This window comes from Enhydra lutris, unplaced genomic scaffold (assembly GCF_002288905.1).
Source record: "Enhydra lutris kenyoni isolate GAN:26980312 unplaced genomic scaffold, ASM228890v2 scaffoldscaffold99, whole genome shotgun sequence".
Lineage (NCBI taxonomy): Eukaryota > Metazoa > Chordata > Mammalia > Carnivora > Mustelidae > Enhydra > Enhydra lutris.
The window spans coordinates 2,233,713-2,240,329 of record NW_019154183.1 but is presented as its reverse complement, the minus strand read 5'-3'; positions in this window follow the sequence as shown (position 1 = coordinate 2,240,329).

Here is a 6,617-nt window from a genome sequence, read left to right as displayed (position 1 = left end):
TTGATCTCAGGAAACAAACTGAAGGTTGCTGGGGGCTGGAGGGGAGGGATAGGGTAGCTTGGTTATGGACATTGGGGAGGGCATGTGCTATGGTGACTGCTGTGAATTACATAAGACAAATGATTCACAGACCTGTACCCCTGAAGCAAATAATACATTATATGTAAAACAAAACAAAACAAAAACTAGAGAGTATAAAGCTAAGTGAAATAAGTCAGTCAGAGAAAGACAAATATCATATGATTTTACTCATATTTGGACTTAAGAAACAAAACAAACGAACAAAGATGGAAATAAAGAGCGACAGACAAACCAAGAACCAGACTCTTAACTAGAGAAAAGAAACTGATGGTTACCAGAGGGGAGGTGGGTGGGGAGATGGGTAAAATAGGTGATGAGAATTTAAGAGGGACCTTGTGATGAGCACTGGGTGATTACATTTTTTTTAAAAAAGCAACCTATGAAATGGGGAAAACATATTTCCAAACCATAATCAATAAGTCGTTAATATCTAAAATATACAAGGAACTCATGCAATTCAATAGATAGCTAGATAACCTAATTGAAATATGGTCAAAAGACCTGAACATTTTTCCAAGACATAAAAACACATACATGAAAACGTGTTCAACCTCACTAATCACCAGAGCAACGAAATCAAAACTATAGTGAGAAATAACTTTATACTCGTTAGAATGTCTAGTACCAAAGGAAAAAAATATCCAAGAGGTACCAAATGCTGCTGAGAATGTGGAGGAAAGGAACCCTAATTCACTCTTGGTGGGAATGTAAACTGTTACAGTTAACACTGAAAACCATACAGAGGTTCCTCAAGGAATTAAAAATAGAATTACCATAGGATCCATGAGTCCCACTTCTGGTATATGTATCCAAAGAAAATTAAATTATCTCAAAAAGATATCTATTCTCCTATGTTCACAGAAGTATTCACAACAGCCAAGGTACAGGAAAAAGCCTGTTTTCATTGATGGATAAATGGATAAAGTAGATAAAGGCTAATTTATATATATTAGCCTTTGAATTAGCCTTTGAAGTAAGGAAATCCTACCATTTGCAAGAACATGAATAGACTCGGAAGGCATTATGCTAAATAAAGCAAGTGAGAGAAAGAGAAATACTGCATGATACCATGTATATGTGGAATCTACAAAAGATTTTTTTTTTAAAGTTGAACTCATATAAACAGAGTAGAATGGTTGTTACAGAGGATGGAGAATGGGGAAAATGTGTAGAGGTTGAGAGAAGGACATAAGCTTTTAGTTATAATATGAATATGGTTTGAAGATCTAATGTGTAACATGGTGGCTATAGTTGATAATTCTGTGTTGTATAATTGAAATTTGCTAAGAAACTAAAACAACTGTTCTCAATAAATAAATAAATAAATAAATAAATAAATATGTGGGGGGCAGAATGCATTAATTAACTAGATTGTGAGAATCCTTTCACAATGTATACATATATCAGCCCATCACACTGCACATTTTATTTTTTTTAGAGTTTTTTTTTAATTCTAGTCAGTTAACATGCAGTGCAATATTGATTTCAAGAGTAGAATTCAGTGATTTATCACTTACATACAACACCCAGTGCTCATCACAACAAGTGCTCTCTTTAATACCCACCATCCATCTAGCCCATCTCCTACGCACCTCCCTCCATCACCACTGTGTTTGTTCTCTATAGTTAAGGGTATCTTATGGTTTGAGGTGCACCTGGGTGGCTCACTCAGTTAAGCAACTGCCTTCAGCTCCAGTCATGATCTCAGGGTCCTGGGATGGAGCCCCACATTGGGCTCCATGCCCAGCAGGGAGCCTGCTTCTCCTTGTCACTCTGCCTCCTCCCCACTGCTCATGCTCTGTCTCTCTCTCTCAAAGAAAGAAATAAAATATTAAAAAAAAAAAAGAGTCTCTTATGGTTTGGTTCCCTCTCTTCTTTCCCCTTCCATATATTCATCTGTTTTGTTTCCTAAATTCCACATATGAGTGAAATCATATGGTATTTGTCTTTTTCTGACTGACTTATTTTGCTTAGCATAATACACTCTAGTTCCATCCACATCTGTGCAAAAGGTAAGCTTTTATTCTTTTTAATGGCTGAGTAATATTCCATTGTACATATATACTGCATCTGCTCTATCCATTCATCAGTCAATGGACATTTGGGTTCTTTCCATAGTTTGCCTATTGTTGATAAAGCTGCTATAAACATCAGGGGAACTATACCTCTTTGAATCTGTAGTTTTGTATCCTTTGGGTAAATAACAAGTAGTACAATTGCTGGATCATAGGGTAGTTCTATTTTTAACTTTCTGAGGAACCTCCACACTGTTTTCCAGAGTGCCTGTACCAGCTTGCATTTCCACCAACAGCACAAGAGGATTCCCCTTTCTCCACAACCTCACCAACACTTGTTTCCTATCTTGTTAATTCTGGCCGTTCTAACCGGTGTAAGGTGGCATCTCATTGTCGTTTTGATTTGAATTTCCCTAATGGCTAGTGAAGTTGAATATTTTTTCATGTGTCTGTTAGCCATTTGGATGTCATCTTTGCAGAAGTGTCTGTTCATGTCTTCTGCCCATTTCTTGACTATTGTTTTTTGGGTATTGAATTTGAGAAATTCTTTATAGATCTAGAATATCAATCCTTTATCCAAAATGTCATTTGCAAATATCTTCTCCTATTCTGTGGATTTCCTCTTAGTTTTGTTGACTGTTTCCTTTGCTGTGCAAAAACTTACCTTGATGGAAGTCCCAAAAGTTAATTTTGCTTCTGTTTCCCCTACCTTTAGAGAGGTATCTTGAAAGAAGTTGTGGCCAGTGTCAAAGAGGTTACTGCCTATGTTCTCCTCTAGGATTTGGATGGATTCCTCTCATGTTGAGGTCTTTCATCCATTTTATCTTTGTGTATGATGTAAGAGAATGGCCTAGTTCCATTCTTCTGCATGTGGTTGTAGAGTTTCCCCAGCACCATTTATTGAAGAAACAATCTTTTTTCCATTGGATGTTCTTTCTTGCTTTGTCGAAGATTAGTTGAATGTAGAGTCCATTTCTGGGCTCTCTATTCTGTTCCATTGATCTGTGTGTCTGTTTTTGTGCCAATACCATACTGTCTTGATGACTATGGCTTTGTAATATAGCTTGAAGTCAGGCATTGTGATGCCTCAGTTTTGGTTTTCTTTTTCAACATTCCTTTGGCTATTTGGGGTCTTTCCTGGTTGCACACAGATTTTAGAATTATTTGTTTTAGCTCTGTGAAAAATGTCTATGGTATTTTGATAGGGATTGTATTGAAAGTGTAAATTGTGCTCTGGGCAGCATAGACATTTTAAGGATGTTTATTCTTCCAATCCATGAGTATGGGATGTGATTTCATCTCCTCAATTTCCTTCATAAGTGTTCTGTAGTTTCTAGAGTACAGATCCTTTGCCTCTTTGGTTAGGTTTATTCCTAGGTATATCGTGGTTTTTGGAGCTGTTGTAAATGCAATTCTAATTATGGAACATTCTTAAGATAAATAATAAGACATCCCAATCTAGACACAGAAGAGTATACCTGCAGTAAACAAAAAAAGGGGGGGTGTTTTCCCCCCCATGAGTAAAATCTTTAAAGTAAGCAAAAATTGTGGGGAAAAGGAGCAGAATGGGGAACCGATTATGTTCAAGGGAGAAACAGGTAGATACCTGACTTCTAAAGAGCAATTATGAAAGACAAAGGGCAGTGGAATGACATTTTCTGTATGATCAAAGAAAATAACTCTTCACCTAGGATTCTCGATGCAGTGAAAATGTATATCAAGAGGAAGAGGAAATAAAGATATTTACTTATTTTTAAAAAATTTGTACTCATTTTTAAGAGAGTGAGAGAAGAGGAGAGAAAGAGGGAGCACAAGTGGTGGGGAGGGGTAGACAGAGTGGAAGAAGACTCCAGGCTGAGCAGTGAGCCTGAAGTGGGACTCGATCCCAGTACCCTGGGATCATGACCTGAGCTAAAGCCAGACATTTAATCAACTGAGCCATCCAGGTGCCCAATAAAGACATTTTTTAATAGAGGTTCATTACCTGGCAGTTCTCACTCATGAAAATTTTAAAGTATGTACATAAACAAACAGAAGAAAAATAATCCCAAATAGAAATTCTGAGATGTAAGAAGAGAGGAAAAAAGTTAAATATATAGTTCAATTTAAATGAACATTGAGACTATCATGTGAAAGTTATAAAAATGTCGATTATTTTTTAAATATACAAGACAGAAAACACAAAGCAACAATACACATAAGTTTGAAGCCAAGTAAATTGAGTTAAACGTATTCAAAATTCCTTGTATTAACATTGTCCATGGATAGGAGAAAATCCTCACTAAGATATTAGCATATCAATAGTAGCAATGTATGAATCAAATGAATGAAATCACAACTTAATTCAGTTTTCCTGAGAAATGCAAGCTTGGTTTAACGTGAGCACATAATGTAATTCACCACACTGACAAATTATTTAAAAAATTATCTCAATATATGCAAAATGAACATTCATTCATTCAACATTCATCCATGATAAAAATTAGAAAACTAGTAGTATAAGGGATCTGTTAATATAATTGTCAAATAAAGACCCTAGGTGACCCCATAATAAATGCTCTTCGGTGTTCTCACCTTTTATAATCCTTTTCCCTTAAGTGTAGCCAAGATCTGTGACTTGACTGTAGCCATTAGAACATGGCAACTTTAAAGGAATCTTGCAGATATAATTGTTAATTTTGAGTTCATCAAAAAGGGATTATTCTATGTAAGCCTGATTGAAGCAGGTGAAATCCTTACAAGACGACTGAGCCCTCTCTGCAAGGAAACTCTCCTTACTGGCCTCATGAAGTAAAAAGCCATATTGGAGAGGTCTACCTGGCAAAGAACAAGGAACAGCCTTGCTATAGACTGAATATTTCTGTCCCCCCCCCCAGCTCCCAAATTAGTGTGTTAAATCTTAGTGTTTAATGTAATTGTATTTGGAGGTGGAGACTTTGGGAATTGATTACTCATGAAGGTGGAACCCTCATGAATGGGATTAGTGCCCTCATAAAGGAGTCCTGAGAGAGCTCCCATGGCCCTGTACAGTACGAAGAAACAGGAGGAAGACCAACATCCATGAACCAGGAAGCAGGCCCTCACTGGACACTGAATCTGCCAGTGCCTTGAATTTGGACTTCCCAGCCTCCAGAACTGTGAGAAACACTATAATAAGATAATTTAGCAAGATAGGTGAAACTAAGCTCAATATGAAAAATAATTTTATTTCTATAACCTAGCAACAGGAAATGAAATTGATTTTTTAAAGTAATATTTATGGTAGGATCAAAAGTATCAAATAACTGGGAATAAATCTAAAAAATATCTGCAAGACCTTTATAGGAAATTTTTTAAACATTGAGAGTTAATCAGTTAAAATCGTGTTTGGAAAACTCAGTATTATGAGAGAGAAAACACAAGCAGGGGGAGCAGCAGGCAGAGGGAGAAGCAGGCTCCCCGATGAGCTAGGAGCCCAATGCAAGACTCAATCCCACAACTCTGGGATCATGGCCTGAGCCACCCAGGCATCCCTGATCTGAACTTTATCATAAGGAAACATAAGAAAAACCTGCACTGAAAGACATTCTACATTACTGGAATTAACTCTTCAAAAGATTAAAAGTCATGAAAATCCGGGAAAGACTAAGGAACTGTTCAAAACTGAAAGAGACTAAGAGACACAACATTGGAATTAAATACATGGCTCTGAACAGGAACTTTCTTGCTGTAAAGGATATTACAGACAAGTGACAAAACTTAAAAAGAGCATGAGGACTAAATGATTAAATGATAGAATGTATAGGGTGCTTAGGTGGCTCAGTCGGTTAAGCAACTGCCTTGGGATCACATCATGATCCCAGGGTCCTGGGATGGTGTTCTGTATCACTCTCTCTGTTTTCATCAGGGAGCTTGCTTCTCCATCACCTTTGCCTGCCACTCTGCTTACTTGTGCTCTCACTGTATCTCTCTGTCAAATAAATAAATGAAATCTTAAAAAAAGAAAAAAAAGAATGTATTGTTGACATGGTTTAAATGGGTGCAGTTATATGCAGATTTTTTTCAATAAACACATGACAGTACTGTAAGTGTATTTTCTCTTCCTTATGATTTTTTAAAAGATTTTTATTTATTTATTTATTTATTTATTTGAAAGAGAGAGAGAGAGAGAGAGAGATCACAAGTAGGCAGAGAGGCAGGCAGAGAGAGAGAGGAGGAAGCAAGCTCCCTGCTGAGCAGAGAGCCCAATGTGGGGCTCCATCCCAGGACCCTGGAACCATGACCTGAGTCGAAGGCAGAGGCTTTAACCCACTGAGCCACACAGGCACCCCCTGTTCCTTATGATTTTTTCTTTAAATTTTTAAAATTTATTTTCAGCATAACAGTATTCATTGTTTTTGCACCACACCCAGTGCTCCATGCAATCCGTGCCCTCTCTACTACCCACCACCTGGTTCCCCCAACCTCCCACCCCGCGCCCCTTCAAAACCATCAGATTGTTTTTCAGAGTCCATAGTCTCTCATGGTTCACCTCCCCTTCCA